Source organism: Phascolarctos cinereus, unplaced genomic scaffold, assembly GCF_003287225.1.
Source record: "Phascolarctos cinereus isolate Bilbo 61053 unplaced genomic scaffold, phaCin_HiC Scaffold_5;HRSCAF=322, whole genome shotgun sequence".
NCBI classification, from domain to species: Eukaryota; Metazoa; Chordata; class Mammalia; order Diprotodontia; family Phascolarctidae; genus Phascolarctos; species Phascolarctos cinereus.
Window position 1 is genome coordinate 167976098 of NW_027555958.1, and position 17448 is coordinate 167993545.

Sequence of the window (17448 nt, forward strand, 5' to 3'; positions counted from 1 at the left end):
GAAAGAAAGAGCTGTGTTGCCCAACTAGCCAGTTCAGTTGGGTCCCCAGTGAGTCAGCACCTACTATTCACAAAGGTTGTTGTTTGTCCTTCATTCTCTCTCTCTCTCTCTCTCTCTCTCTCTCTCTCTCTCTCTCTCTCTCTCTCTCTCTCTGTCTTTTTGTGTGTGGGGGTGTGTGTGTGAGGCAATTGGGGTTAAGTGACTTGCCCAGAGTCACATAGCTAGGAAGCTTTATGTGTCTGAGATCAGACTTGAACTCAGGTCCTCCTGACTCCAGGCCCACTACACCACCTACCTGCCCTTGTCTTTCATTCTCAAAGAAGACCATGACATCAGGGAGGTGATGCCATGTCATCAGGGAGACGATGCCATGATATGCAAGTGAATTGGATTTAAGTGAGAGAGGGCTGTGCAAAATCACCAGCCTCACTTTCTCCTCCAGAGCCATGTGGTTCCTGTGGTCAGGTATAGATCAGGATGACTGGAGATGGCCGTAGTGGAGGGTCTAGCTGCCAAGAGAAGGAAGTGTACCTCTAGTACGAGGCTGCTGCTGCCAAAGGTGAGAACGAGTGGGGGATGAACTTGCCTGGTATATGAGGTAGGAAGGGAAGAAACTCCTTCACTATTTCACTGAATCATGCCTTATTTTCCTGGTCCTATTTACTTGACTCAGCATCAGTTTGTACAAGTGTTCCCATGTTTCTCCTAGCCGCTCATATTTTTCATTTCTTATAGCATAATAATATTCCATTGCATTCATATGCCAAAGTATCTTCATCTATTGCCCAATCAGTGGGCTTCCATTTTATTTCCAATTGTTTTGATGTTGCAAAAATTGTTGCTGTGAATATCTTGGTACATTGTCAACTAACATTTCTATCTTTGTCCTCAGGGTATATAGGAAAGGAAAGGATAAAAAAGTATTTATTAAGTTCCCATTCTCTGCCAGTCACTGTGCTAGACACCTTACAAATATTATGTAATTTAATCCCCACAACAACTCTAGGAGATAAGTGCTAGAGTTGAGAAAACAGGCAGACAGCAGTTAAATGATCTGCCCAGGATCACACAGCTAGTAATTGCCTAAGGCTGGATTTGAACTCCAGTCTTTCTGACTCCAGGTCCAGTGCTCTACCCACTGTGCCACCTAGCTGTCTTTACATTTTAGTACTTGATTATCTTCAATTTGCATTTGATTTATGTTATCTACCTACATTTTTTCTACTTGTTTCATGTCCGAATGTTTTATCTCTCCCCAAATATTGTGAACATTTTCAAAGAAAGAGCCTAGTTACATAATTCTCCCATATTCCTTCTAGTCTCTAGCACATTTTGAAGTCTATATGGTGAAATATAAAAGGCTCAATTTCATAAATGAATTTGAATTTGATTGAACTGAAACTGAGGATGATTTTCCAGGATTTGTCTTAGTGTGACACGTATGGTTCTGCTGATAGTGGCATGATCAGACAAATGAGCTGCAGAGTTTGGATGAATTCTTTAGTCAGATGTCATTTGATTATCATTTTATAGATGTTTCTGCAGCATAGACCTAAGCTGAATGTGTACTTTAGAAAATGGATGCAGAAATAAAATGACTAAAATGCCCTTACTCTTTAGTCCAGACATTCTACTAGGAGGTATATTCACCAAGGACGTAACTGATTAAAAAAAAAAGTCCTCACATACACCAAAATATGTACAGCAGCAACTTTTTGCAGTTGAAAAGAACTGGAAAAAAAGCAGATGCTTAAAAAGAAATATTAGGATATAGGGAAGTATGGAAAAGCTTAAATACTCTGATGAAGAGCCAAAAAAAATTGTAGTTCAGTTATGTCTGAGTCTTCATGATCCTGTGGACCACACTGTCCATGAGATTTTTCTTGGCAAAGATCCTGGAGTTGGTTGCCATTTCCTTCTCCAGTGAATTAATGCTAACAGGGTTAAGTGACTTGCCCCAGGGTCACACAGCTAATAAATGTCCAGTCAGGATTTGAATTCAGGTCTTACTGACTCCAGACCCAGTGGTCTATCTGCTTGGCACCCTAGTTACCTCTTAAAAAAACCATATGTATGCATGCGTGTGTGTATGCATTATACAATATATACATATATATATTGTATGCATTATACAATATATACATATATATATACACACATATACACACACACATATGTGTATCTGTACATACACACACATACATACAAATATATATATATATATATATATATATACGTATATGTATGTATATATGTATATTAACTAAAATGAGACTATAACAGTAACTACAACGTTAACAGAAAGAACCACTACCACAAAACTTCTGAATACAAATGTTTCAAAGTTAAAAACTTACAAAGATGAAGCCCAAAGCCCCAAGAAGAGATCTGAGAAGACATCTTTTCCTAGTCCTTCGCAGGTGTGGAAGGTCCACGGGTATGGAATGTTACATATATTTTCAGACTTTTTCAAAGTATTTATTGGTTTTGATGATTTGTTTTCTTTTCTTTTTTCCTTTTTTTACTTTTAAAATATTCTTTGTTTGTGGAGTGGTGGTGTAGGTTAACAGTAGAAATTTAAATGATATTAAAAAGGTCAATAAAATTTGTTTAAAAAAAGAAAAGTGAATTCAGAGCTTTTTGTGGTAGCAAAGAAATGGAGAAAAAGTAGATGGCTATTGATTAGAGAATGGATAAACACATTGTGGTAGAGGAATGTAATGGAATAGTACTCTGCAGTTAGAAATTTAAATGTGAAGAATTCAGAGAACCATGGGATTCTTTATATGAATTTATATATAGTCAAATAAGCAGAATCAGGACAACAGTATCAACAGTCACTACAACAATGTAAATGGAAGGACAAAGAGAGAGAGAGAGAGAGAGAGAGAGAGAGAGAGAGAGAGAGAGGGAGAGAGAGAGAAAGTGCTCTTTAATAAGAATGAACAAGTGACCAAGCTTGGCTTCAGGAACAAAAATATTTTGCTAAATTGTTTTTCTACCTCTTTCTTTTTTATTATTTGCAACAAGGCTATAACAAGGATGGTCCCTGGGGTGGGGAAAGAAGAAAGGTATATTCAGAAACAAAGATCATATTAAAATAAAAGCTACATTATTATTATTTTTAACAAATAACATTTTTATGAAAAAATTACTGTTTTCCATAGTAAAAAATTACTGAGAAGAGTATTATTTTGAATAATTTTAATTACATGTATAAACAATTTTTAACATTCCTTTTTTAATTACAATTTTGAGCTCCAAATTCTCTTCCTCCCTCCCCTGAGTCCATCCAAAGCAATTTGATATAGGTTATATATGTAAAATTATGGAAAACAGATTTCCATATTAGTCATATTATGAAAGAAAACAGACCAAAATATGAAAAAAGTGAAAAATTGTATGTTTTGATCTGCACTCAGACTCTATCAGTTCTTTCTCTGGAGGTGAATAGTAGTTTTCATCATGAGTCCTTTGGAATTGTCAGATCATTGTATTATTCAGAATAGCTAAGTCATTCACTGTTGATCATTGTACAATATCGCTGTTACTGTGTTCAATATTCTCACAGTTCTGATCACCTCACTCTGAATCAGTTCATGTAAGTCTTTCCAGGTTTTTCTGAAACCATACTTATCATCATTTCTTATAGCGCAAGAGTATTCCATGTAAATTATATAACACAACTTGTTCAACCATTCCCAAATTGATGGGTATCCCTTCAATTTCTAATTCTTTGCTGCCATAAAAATAACTGCTATAAGTAATTTTGGACAAATGCCCCCTGTTTGTGTATACTTCTTCTAACTGCTCTAATAAAGAAAACATTTTTAGGAGTTGCAAGTACCATCTTCCCATGTAAGATGTAAAAAGTATGATTTCTTTCATGTTTACCTTTTTATGCTTCTCTTGTATCTTATGTTTAAATATCAGATTTTCTATTTATTTAGAATATTTATTTACATACTCTTTTTATTCTATTCTATTATTATTTAGCTCTGGTGTTTTCATCAGGAATGCTTGAAAGTCCTCAATTTCATTAAATATCCATTTTCCCCCTTGGTTTTGCTGGTAAGGTGATTCTTGGTTGTAATCTTAGTTCCTTTGTCCTCTGGAATAAATCATGTGTTATTCTGTTACTACATGATATTTGAATTTTTTCTTTCTGGATGCTTGCAATATTTTCTACCTGATCTGGGAATTCTGGAATTTGGCTACAGTGTTTCTGGGAGTTTTCATTTTGCGATCTCTTTCAGAAAGTGGTTGGTGGATTCTTTCAATTTCTATATTATCCTGTGGTTCTAGGATGTCAAAGCAGTTTTCCCTGGTATTTTATTGAAATATGATATCTAAGCTCTGTTTTTATCATAGCTTTTAGGTAGTTCAGTAATTCTTAAATTATCCCTCCTCAATATATTTTCCAGGTCAGTAGTTTTTCCCATGAGATATTTTATATTTTCTTATTTTTTAATTCTTTTGACTTCATTTTATTGTTTCTTAATATCTCATGGAGTTATTAGTTTCTACTTGCTCAATTCTACTTTTTAAGGAATTATTTTCTTCAGTGAGCTTTTGTATCTCTTTTTCCATTTGACCAATTCTACTTTTTAAGGAATTCTTTTCTTCAGTTAAGTTTTGTATCTTTTTCCTTTAAGGAATTCTTCTCTTCAGTAGTTTGTTGTGCCTTTTTAATATTTGGCCTATTGTTTTTTTTAAAGTGTTATTTTTTCATTTTTTTGTGCTTCCTTTACCAAGTTATTGATTCTTTCTTGAATTATTTTAATTTCTTTTCCCTATTTTTTCTCAGTCTCTCTTACTTGATTTTTAAAATCCTTTTTCAGCTATTCCATGGCCTGAAACCAATTCACATTTTTCTTTGAGGCTTTGCATGTAGCCACTTTGGTCTTATTGTCTTCTTCTGAGTTTGTGTTTTGGTCTTCACTATCACCATAGTAACTTTCTATGGTCAGGTTCTTTCTTTGTTGTTTGCTCATTTTTTGCAGCCTTTTTACTTGCTTTTAACTTTATGTTAAAGTTGGTCTCTGCTCCTGGGGTAGAGGGGCTATTTTCCCAAGCTTCAGGTTTTTGTGTTGCTGTGTTCAGAACTAGTTCTGGAAGTCAGTTTTTCTAAGGTGGCATGATCTAAGGAGAGATGTGGTCAATTCTCTTTTGGCCTGCACTGTGGTCTGTACTCTTTTCCATCCTGGACCTTTGACTAGGGTCCCTGCTTCTCCTAGTTCTCCTCCTTGCCTTGTTACTGTGACCCAGAACTACACATGAGCAAAGCAATAGAATCCTACACCCATGTCTAGCAAAAAGTCTCTTGTAATCTCCTGACTAGTTTTCCAAACCCCTTACTGTTTGTGGGCTGAGGACTCCATAAGCTGCCCCTGATTCAGTTGCCTCCAAGGTTTGCTGCTGGTTTGCTGGGGTGTGGCCTGTGCTGCTGCCTGCTCTGAACTGCACTCCACTTTTACCCCAGTGAGACATACCTTTCCTGCTGACCTTCTAAGTTGTCTTGGGCTAGAAAATTGTTTCACCCCGTTCTTTTGTTGGTTCTGTCACTCCAGAATTCATTTTGAGATGTTATTTTAATGTGGTTAGAGGGGAATTTGGAAATGCTCAGGTGAGTCCATGTCTTGACTCTGCCATCTTGGCTTTTATATTATTTTTAAAAGGGAAAAAACAACATGCATAGATGACACTCTTCACTCAGGCACTTGGCCAAGTTGAAAATACCACTAGTTCCTGAGTCAGCAATTCTATTCTGTGCCCAGGAGCAGAGATATGGAATGCAGTGTGGCATTCCATTTAGCAGTTTGTTGCCTACTAATTATGTTTGCTAGGAAATATTCCCTGTTGTGCTTGATCTCATTAAATGATATAACATAACAAGAAGATGTTTCTCCCAAAGTCAGTAATTTTATGTTTGGTATTTTAAATTTATTTTTCTTCAATTGCTTGCATGTCTTGATTAGAAGGAATATAAGCCATTTCTGAAAGCCTGACTCTTGAGATAAAAGGGAGACCCATTTCAAAGCTGCTCTTTTGAGTACAGCAATATGACTCATTGTATTTGTATCAAATTGTGTGTATTTCATAGGGTTTTTTTTCCCTCCATAAGAAAATGCATTGACAAGAGGGGAACAGTTTGCTTATTTGGGGCAATGGATGAACCTGTCCTAGCAACACTGTTTTGATTAAATGATTTATTCCTAGGTATCAAGTAGTATCTCACAGTCCTGATCTTTCATCCATGTGGATAGGGAATGGTAAACTCTCTAGGAGGGCCCCCTCCTTTTGGAATTTGGATCTCTCTGATTTTTCAGAGATTATAAGTTACCCACCTCTTGAGAAAGATTTTGATGAATGCACAAAATAAACAGAGAGACTACGGCAATGGAGAATTGAGTGGACAGGAGATAGCTTGCCAGATGCAATTAATCTTGCTTCATAAAAATGATAACGTTCAAGATGGTGTTAGAGTTTTCTCTGTACAAATTTGCCTGGGTTTGTAATCTTTCCTGGAATAAAACTAGAGTGTCTTAAAGATCCTTGATAATGGATTAAAGGATAAGGGATACTTCCTTTGAAGTTCTTTTGACTTTTCTCTGCAATATTTGTAGGGAATTTTATCAGCATGTGGCCTGAGATGCTGCTCATTTCCCTGATACAGGAGTGTTCTAGTGCCACATTTCTGACTCTTAGTGGCACCTTGATGAATATTAGTTCCTGGTCCAGATGTGGTAGCACATGCTTGTAATCTCTGCTACTGGGGTGGCTAAAACTGGTAGATCTCTTGAACTCAGGAGTTCTGAACTTCTAAGCCATTGGGTATTCATACTAGGTGGAGCGATGATATCGTGATCCCTAAAAGCAGAGGAACACCAGCCTGGCTAAGGAGTAGGTGAATCAACACAGTTCATGGCCCTTGTCATGAAGTGGAACAGATCAATGCTCCCATGCTAATCAACAGTGCTATTGAGCCTATGAATGGCCACTTCACTTCAAGCCTAAATCATTTAGGGAGACCCAATCTCTTAAAAAATTAGTTTCTGGAATAAAAGATAACATAAGGAGAAATAATAGTAATATATACACACACACACACACACACACACACACACATACAATACGTATCTATCTTAGTAATTATATATCTTTTGATAATGGCATGTGATTAATTATAGATCACCCAATCAAGTAGAATCAATAAGTATTTATCACGTCTATTGCGTTACAGGCATTGTGCTGAGTGCTATGCATATAAATAGAAAAGCAAGGCAGTACCTGCTCTCAAACTGGTGTTCTGTTGAAGGCATATAACATGTTAAAAGATAACATATGTGTACAGCAAATAAAAATTCATGTAGAGTGTCATATTAAGTAAGGAAATCAAGGAAGGTCTTCCTAAGGAACAGATTTTGCAAAGGCACACAAGTAGATAATGAAATGTCATTCATGAGAAATAAAAATAGGCATCATTGGCTGGGACTTGAAAGGAAGAATGTGTAATCAGTTCAGAAGGACAGACTGAGATTCATGGTGTGCACACGTAGGCCATAGCATATTGCTAGCAACGATTTACCTGTGACTGATATTGTAAGGGATAGTGACTGGGAAATGTGTGATGTCCCTCAAACACCTTAATGTACTCATTGCTCATGACTGACTCCTCCAAACACAAAGACGACTATGCTCTTGTTCTTGCCATTGTGCATAATTAAATACATCATCTCTATCTTCAAGAATTTCAGCATCTTCTAATCTGATCACAATCTGTCGGTTTTCTACCTCTCCTTCTGCCTTCCCTCACCAAACCCTACCCCAGTCTCTTGACTCTTCAGTTCTCTCCCAAACCATTGCCTCTGAACTAGTCCCTCTCTCCTCTTTTCCCATTTTGACTCCTTGGAGAATGAGTCCAACTTTATAGTGTTCTCTTCTCTTGAGTCTTTGTCCCCCTTATCATTTTGCCAATTATACCCTGCCAAGACTTGGCTGTGGATCATTCACACCATCTGCTTCCTATACTCCTACACCCATGTTGCTAAACAAAGGTGGAAAAAATCACACAACTGTTCTTCTGACTGGGCTCACTGCAAATATATGTTACAAAACCTCAACTAGGCTCTACTGCTGCTAGGCAATCTTTCTACACCTCTCTTATCAACTCACTATCCCACTCTTCATAGCAGCTCTTCCAAATTTTTTTATCCCTCCTTATACCTCCCATGGCTCCCCTCCCCCCACCCTCTCAGCTGAGAACCTTGTCTGATATTTTGTCGAAAAAATTGTGGTCATTTGCCATTAGCTTCTTTTCCCCTCTTCCTCATTTCATATCACCAAGATGATTTTTGCCACTATTTACTGCTTCACTCCTATGTCTTATGAAGCAATGGCCTTAATACTTCCCAAAGCAAACCCCTTCTACCTTCACAAGGAATCTCATTCCTTTCCATCTCCTCCTACAAATTATACCCTCAGTTATCCCAACTCTCACTTATCTTCAATCTCTCCCTGTATACTGGCTATATATGATATACTCTGCTGCCCCAAAACATAAACATGTCTCCTTCATCCTCAAAAACCCTGTTGAGCTATCCTCTTTAGGTCTTTGGGACACCACTTTCTCCTGGTTCTCCCCCTATCTATCTTATAGCTCCTTTTAAGTCTCCTTTGCTGGATCTCCATCCAGGTGATGGGCAGCCCACAGGACTCTGTCCTAGGTCCTCTTCTTTTCTCTCTCTTGGTATCTTCTCTTCACTTGGTGACCTCCTCAAATCCTATGGATTACCATCTCTGTGGTGATGATTCTCAAATCCCCATCCTGTCCAACCTCTCTGCTGATCTCCAATCTCATATCTCTAACTGCTTTTCAGATATCTCAAAAGGGATGTCCAGTTGACATCTTAAACTCAACATGTCTAACACAGAATTCATCTAAACCCTCCCCACCCCCTTCTTCCCCTATTATTGTAGGGGACTCCCAGTCCCTCAGGCTCATTACCTAGATGTTATCTTCAATTCCTCACTATCTTTACCGCCCCCCCATATCCAATATGTTGCCAAGGACTGTCAATCTCACCTTTGCAACCTCTCTTTGTAATACTTTCTCTCTTTGATACTGCTACCACCTTGGTGCAGACCCTCATTACCTTATATTTTGATGGGTGCAAAAGTCCCCTGGTGAGTCTGCATTCTTCAAGTCTTTTGGCATCCCCCAAACCATCCTCCATTCAAAGTGGTTTTCATAAGTATAGGTCTGATCATGTTACTCCCTACTCAATAAACTTCAGTGGCTCCCTATTACTTCCAGGATCAAATACATAATTCTCTGGCATTCAAAGCCCTTCATAACCTAGCCCACTGTCCCACTTTCTAACATTCTTATGCTGTAATCCCTACTATGTGCTCTTCATTCTAGTGGCATTGGATTCTTTGATATTCCACAGACAATATGCTCCCACTTCTTGGTTCTAGGAATTTTCTCTGGCTGTTCCCCCATACCTGGAATGCACTCTCTTCTCATCTCTACCTACTGGCTTCTCTGGTTTCCTTTCAGTCTCAACTAAAATTCTAACTTTTACAGGAAACCTTTCCCAACTTCTCTTACTTCATTCCCTCTGTTAATTATTTCCTCTTTATCCTATATATGTCTTGTTTATACATATTTGTTGGCCTGTTGTCTCCCCCATTATAGTGGGAACTCTGTTAATTGCCTTTTTATTTTCATTTTTTTTTTTATCCACAGAGCTTAGCTCAGTGCCCAGCATATTTGTTTTTCAATTGTGTCTGGCACTTCATGACCCTGTGGACCATACTCTCCATGAGGTTTTCCTGCTACATATATTGGAGTGATTTGTCACTTCCTTCTCCAATGGAGGTTAAGTGAATTGCCCAAGGTTACACAGCTAGCAAGTGTCTAAGGCCAAATTTGAATGCATGTCTTCCTGACTCCAGGTCTAGCATTCTATTCACTGAACCATCTAGCTGCATCCTAGGCAAACAGAGATTAAGTGACTTATCCAAGGTCACATAGCTAGTAAGTGTCTGAGAGCAGATTTGAACTTAGGTCTTCTAGATTCCAGGTCAAGCTCTATTTACTGAGCCATCCAGCTGCTCCTATGTGCCTGGCATATAGTAAGATTTAATAAATGTTTATTGGAATGACTGAGTAGAAAAGGAAATTGGCTAGTTATATAGTAAAAGTGAGGAATAACACATGTGTATAACAATACAAGGTTCACTTCACATATTTTTTAATTTGATCATTATAACAGCCCTGTGAAGTAGATGCTATTATTGCTCCCCCATTTTACATATGAAGAAACTGAGGCCAAGACGGGTTAAGTGACTTGCCTCGGGTAACACACACACAAATATGTGTAAAGATTTGAACCTCAGTCTTCCTGATTCTTGAGTAAGAATATTTCATGCAAGGAGGATTGTGAAAAGTACAGGATCTCAGATACCCACAAATACCTGCAGTAAAGTTCTAAAAATGCAAGAAAGTACTCAGATAAAACCAAAGAGAATCAAGTATAAACTCTGTCCTGGGCTATACCAAAAGACGATTACATTCATGCAGTAACCCCAGAGGGCAACAAATTAGGGCAAGTGGAAGATGTAGCTCAAAGCAGCCCAATCTCACATTATGAGACAAGCCTCAAGCAGTGCTCAAGGCAGCAAAACTCCAGAGCCCTGTCTGCTTCAAGACCCAGGCCCAGAGAAGCTTTTAGGTAGCACCAGCCTAACCCAGGATCCAAGCATCTTTGGCTTAAACCACAGTAGGAGACAAGACCATAAAATCCGGATAAAGCAGGACACTCAGAAGTATTGGAGTAAACTTTGCCCCAGGCTTAAACCCCTAGCCCAGAAACTGATATTGGGGGTATGAGTAAATAGAAGAAGACATTGAAAATAATGAAGAAATGCTTTTAACTAAGAGATACCTAAGGGGTAAATATAAAAGGATATGATAATAGCTATCATTTTAATAGCACTTACTACGTGCTGGGCACTGTGCTAAGCATCGCATGATTATTAATTAAATCTTATTTGATCCTCACAACAACCCTAGGAGGTAGGTGAGGTTATTATCCACTGTGCCACCTAGATGCAAAACCAAAAGCAAACAAAAAACCCAACAACTCCAAAAAAAAAGTCCAACAGTGCCTAGAGCACTGGGCCTGGAGTCAAGAAGACCTGAGTTCAAATATGACCTCAGACACTCAAGAGCTGTGTGATGCTGGGCAAGTCACTTAATTTCTATTTTGGATAATAAAGAATCAAATGAGATAATATTCATAAAACATTTAGCAAGGTGCCTGGCACATAGTAGACACTATATAAATGCTCACTCCCTACCCTTTTCCTTCTCCTACTGCCTACATAAGGAATATGAGAGAAGAAATGAAACAAGGAATAAAAATGGGATAGGAAGGAAAGAATGGCAAGAAGAATTAATACCTTAGAATGGATGGCAGCAAACCTTTCTGAGAACACTTGAGTATATGATGCTGCTCTTCAACCATTCTGTGAAATAGGTAGGATGTGTATTATTATCCCCATTTAATAAAGGAGGCTCAGTGATTTGCTCCAGGTTACAGAATGGGCAGGAGCAACAGAGCCAGGCTTTCTAACAGGCAGTTCATGCCTTTGACACTGGCTCACAGTATAAGCCCAAATGTATGTCTGAATTCCTCTAATTACCTCAAAGTCATAGAAGGAACAAAGAAATAGAAGTAAAGTGCTTAGAGTTCCTCTAAAGCAAGTTGTCATTTAAAGTTATTATTGTACACAGAGAAGTGATACTTGATATATGTCAAATATTGGGCATGCCCCAAGCCAGAATCCTGAAGGTGGTTTGAGCAGAATATAAAACTTAGAAAGTGAGACTAACATATAAAGCCTAGAAAGTATCAAAATGTGTAATCTTTAGTTTATATAAGAAAACTTTTCAGTTTCATGTTATTCCCAGAAACTATCGTAATTAACAAGAGTATTGTTTATATACCAAAGTTTCAAGGTGAACCCTTTAATATGTTTTTGTGGATTGGGGGAAGGGGGGAGGGGACAATATGAATTGTGTTTTGTTTCTCTAATATGAGATGGCTCATTTCCTGGCTTGCTCATAAATATGTACTTCTATGTAAGTGCAAATGCAAAGGATTCTTGTTCTGTAAGTTGCTATAACTCATGTTATTTAGTGAAAGGCGCATTGAGGGATCATTGCTCTGCATTCTTTATTGTTTTTTTTTTATCAACAACAACCTATTAAAATTTTATGGTGTCTTGATTTCTATTTGTTTCAAGTGTCTTGAAGACCAACACTATATAATTTTCAACTCAGTTGTGCTGGTAAACCAAGCTGTCTAGAAACCACTCAGTCTAGAGCTTTTGTTCTCCTGGCTTTTGTCTCAACTGTAAATCAATAACGAGCTTGTGGAATTGTTTTCTGAGTTGATGGCATAAATTAAAGAAACAGGTATTTGTTGAGTAACAGCTATATACCCAGTGTTCTGCTAGACTTCCATCTTAGTGGAAGACACAAAGGAAGAAAATGCCCCTTCCCTCAGTGACTTTACAATCTGCCTACAATCAAATTCCTAACTTCATTTGAAAATATAAATGTTACAAGCACGAAATCTCCTAAGATGTATCAAGCATCTTGGTAGTCTAAGAGAACCCCTGATTCTCTCTAGTTTACACTTGTAATGTTCAAGGTCATGTAGCGTATATGAAGGAAAAGATCCTATTCTGTGAATGGTGGTATTTGTTGTAAATAGTACTTTCTAAACAGGTGAGCTCTATTGGATGTGGACAGCACAAGTTATTTTTGGGCTGTGGCACCATGATTTTTTGTTTTGTTTCCTTAGTTAGAACCTTTTGGAGTTCTGTAGTTGATGCTATGATTTGCTATACAGTTACCATAGTAATAAAGTACACTTAAGAGAGTTTACTCATTTTTTGTTTCTTACTAGCATCGACACAAAAACATCAGTTTTTATTCCCCAGAGTGCCTCACATGTAAGGTACATAAGAAGTAATCAATAAGTATTTGTTGATTTCCCAACACCTCTAGCTCTGTCTTCAGATAGCAGAGACTTAAGTACCCACCCTTTGTTCTCCAATTCATGAATCCTAGACTCATATATCACAACCAAAGCAGGAATTAAATAATCTTATGATTGCTGATTAAAGACATAAATTGTCACCTTCAATATGCCTCTCTAACCTCAGTAAATTTCAATGGAATTTAAGGCAAGTCATACAAGATAACTCTAGCCATTGTGTAACCTCTATCTTTCCCTCGAAGTCTGATCAATTAATGGATCCATTGATTCATGGATCCATGGATTACATGGTCTAGGAAGCCTCCTTCACTGGATCTCATTATAGATTTTTTTTTTTGGTGAGGCAATTGGGATTAAGTGACTTGCCCAGGGTCACACAGCTAGTAAGTATCAAGTGTCTGAGGCTGGATATGAACTCAGATCCTCTTGACTCCAAAGGCCAGAGTTCTATCCACTGCGCCACCTAGCTGTCCCCTCATTATAGATCTTATGAGGCTGTTGGCTTTATTGGGATTCACTATGATGGTAGTATACCTTTGGGGACATAATGAGACACTAATAGTTAAATAGCAATACAGTTCAGCAGGATATCTCCCAAAACACAATAATACAAAATACAATAACAGAATAACTGGAAATATGCACTGCATGCCAAGTCTCCACTTCAGTTTTCTGTATTGAACATGAATCATTCTGAGCTCAGATCATTGAAATTATTTACCTTCTCTTTATTTCCTCTCACCAGCTGGTCATTGGTTGGAGGGCAGTGTCTATGCATATCTGAATGAATGATGCTATTTCTTTTATTCCCAGAGAAGTGAGGGAGAACAAGGAGGAAAGGAGGGGTAAGAAATGTTACTTTGGGTTGATAATTTTAGAGGATTATGCAAACTGGATTCTCTTCTGTCTTGCACGGTCAATAAAGATGGCTGTAATACTCTGGTCTCAAGAACCAATATTAAACTTGTTCAAATCAATATACCTATTCACATACATATCATATTTGTATAGATATCCATATAGATAGCATGTTCATTTAGAAGCACATGAGACCACTTCAGAATATTTTCTGGGCTCCACTAGCCCTACTGTGATGCATATCCTCACCCTTACTCTCCCAGTTACATGACTTGCCTGGGGAGCTCTAGTGTCTACTTGCCTCCTTGGAACCATACTTTCAAGTCAGCATCTAAAAGATTTTTAAAAATCTGGTCATTTCCCTTACCCCAAAGTATAGAAATTATCCCAGGTCCCAATGAGGGTAAGTAATCTATATCCTAGCATCTTAAACTTTGGATTTGTACATACTATTCTGGTTTTGGAAGTTGTAGGCCCAAATCATATTTCTTTGGCTTATTTCTGCCCAATTCCTAGATTCTTCTGGGAACCTAAGAATATAGCTTATATCTAGGTATCCAGAGCAAAAGAGCTCCAAATTCCTGTGCAAACACTTAAGGTACCACATACTGAATACAGGGAAGCCTTTATTTTACTCCATGGAAACAATATAATAAAAAAGGGACTCATAATAGCCTGTAAAACCATCCTATGATTTTTCCCTTTCTAGTGAATCCCACCTTTCACTCTAAGGACTTATAAAAGCATCTAGCCTTATAGCACTACCTAAAAATTTTGATTCCCCTCAGAAGGGGAAAAACAAACAAAAACACTAAACTTAGATTGTTAGAGTCAATCATTCACATTTTGGTTCATCCTATCTTCTTCTCCAGTGATACATGTAGACCTCTAGCTTTATAGTGGAGTTGATAATGAAGATTTTGACTGTCCCCAGGAGGAAATATATGTGGTTTGTTTAGGGAAGGAATACTTCCATAAGATCTGCACTAAGTAACTCACGGTAATAATAACAAAAGGCAACATGAAATAATGGACAGAGAATGGGCATTAGAGCCAGGAAAATCAGTTTTCAAGTCCTCCCTCTGACATTTACTGACTTTATGACTCTGGGTAAGTTACTTAATCTCTCAGTGTCTTTACTAACTCATTAATTTTCAGAGCAGGTGCTGATTTGGATTTGTTGAGGAAATTTCTTCACCTGAAGTTCCATATGCCAGTGAGAAAAAAAAAACATAATAACTGAATTTCATATCATGCTTTGAGGTTTGAAAATAATTTTATAGCATTATTAGGAGAGTAAAGTCAGTTTTTTTCATCCTACATATCATGGTTCTGCCATGCTGTTCCTCCAGTTCTGGGACCACACGCTTAATCATCTTTTCTCCAAGAGGTTGGCTCAGTCCAAGTACTCTCCCTTTCCTCTCTAGAAGGTTAGGTCTGGGAACTCTGTGGGAATTCAGCATTTGTCCAGGAAATTTATAACTCTCCAAGCTGTGAGATTGGGTTATTGGCTATGTTTGCTCTTGAGGCCCTGTGCTTGAAAGCCTACATCACTATTTCTTGTTGTTACCTCTTGGTCTGTGTGGATGAGAGGACGTGCAATTGTAATATACCTCTGCCATTTATTCATCAGCTCCTGGAGAAGGGGTTGTGTGAGGGCACAGGCCTTCATCTCATACTCATCAATAGCCATACAGGTACGTACCCTGGTCCACCTAGCTCTCATGTAGTCCTATCATAATGAGTCAAAGTTTACTTCAAAGACATCACTGAAACTTATGGGATAACATACATGATTGAATATCGCTCTGGGTAAGCATGCCTTATTCAAAATAAATAGGGTCACACATTTACAAGCATCTAAAAAATGACCTAGACCAAGTCCTGATTGAAAAATCCAAGGCAAAATAACAGTGAGTCATTTTTATAGTCCAGGTCAATGTAGGGAAACAGATAGACATGTCTCGGAATACTGAACAGCAGTGAATGTGGAGAATTCTAGTATAGGGAAAGACTAAGGAAAAAAGAGGTTCCAGCAAATATGAACCCAATATTGTACAGAGTGCAGGACAACTTGCATCTCTATTGCTCACTACTGAGTTCTGAGTCATGAATCCAGGGACTGACTGAGGAAGAGACCTACACCTAGAGGTGACACTCCAGGTCCTTGGATGTGTATTCAGTAAGGAACATGTTCAGAAGCAAGAAGTGATTGTGTACTTCTGACCCCAGGAGCTGAGAAGGGTCTCAGTTACTATCCAGACTAGTTTGAAGCCTGCAGTAGAATAACCAAGGCAGGAATCCCAGATCAAAGGGAAGAGTCATCATTCTGAATCAGCAATTTCAGCTGGCTAATAGTGGCTGAATCCAGCTTGTAGTCTACTAGAATTCCAACCAGGGGCAAGCCAACAGGAGTGTTGTTCAGACCCAAATTTAGGTCAGGAAATGAAGAACTCAGACCAGGAAAGACCTAGACTTGTCCTAGGTAAAAATCATTTTGGGAGCACTAAAAAATTGCAGGTACTTGACCTGAGCTGTTCCTGAGATCCTGGAATAATTCAACACTCAATTTCCCAAGAAATCAGCAGTAGAATCAGTCCAGTCATGCCTTCCAAAGAGCCTATCCGTAACATAAAGTCCTAAATCAAGAAGCAGGTTGAAAGAATTAGGAAGCTCTTTGCAGCTCACATCGACCATATGGATCTCCTGGGACAACTGGCGCAAGTGCCACAAGATGGGGGGCAAGTGCCAGCCCTACCACAAGAAGTGCAAGTATAAGCTAGGACACCTGACCACCAACACCAAGACTGGCCCTCACCACATTCACACTGTGCGAGTCCGAGGAGGCAAGAAAAAGTACTGGGCACTGAGGCTGGACATGGACAACTTTTCCTGGGGTTCCGGGTGCTGTACCTGAAGAACAAGGATTATTGATGTGGTCTACAATGCACCCAACAATGAGCTGGTCTGAACCAAGACACTGGTGAAGAATTGCATTGTGCTCATTGATAGTACCCCATGCCACCAGTGGTATGAGTCCCGCTATGCCCTGCCCTTGGGCCAGAAGAAGAGAGCAAAGCTGACTCCTGAGGAAGAAGAAATTTTAAATAAAAAGCAGTCAAAGAAGATCCAGAAGAAATATGAGGAACAGAAGAAGAATGCCAAGATCAGCTCACTTCTGGAGGAACAGTTCCAGCAAGGCAAGCTCTTTAGCTGCATCTCATGGAAGACAGGCCAGGGTGGCTCACCAGACTGCTATGTGCTCGAGGGCAAAGAGCTTGAATTCTACCTAAGAAAGATCAAAGCCTAAAGTTCAAATAAATTTTAACTTGGACATTCTCTAATTGAATAAATTTCCATATTGTTTAAAAAAAAGAATTAGGAAACAAAAAAGAACTACATAATAAAAAGCTATTATGATGACAGAGATTCTCAAGAAATAAACCCAGAAGGAGAGAATGACTCCAAAATATGCATAACCAAAGCCTAAAAGAAAAGGACAGCTAGGGTGGCG

General features: G+C 38.4%; 1 pseudogene; it reads left to right on the forward strand.

Moving 5' to 3' along the window:
• Nucleotides 1-487: 487 nt before the first annotated feature.
• LOC110216504 (small ribosomal subunit protein eS8 pseudogene) lies at nucleotides 488-17244 on the forward strand (annotated as a pseudogene).
• The last annotated feature ends 204 nt before the right edge of the window (nucleotides 17245-17448 follow it).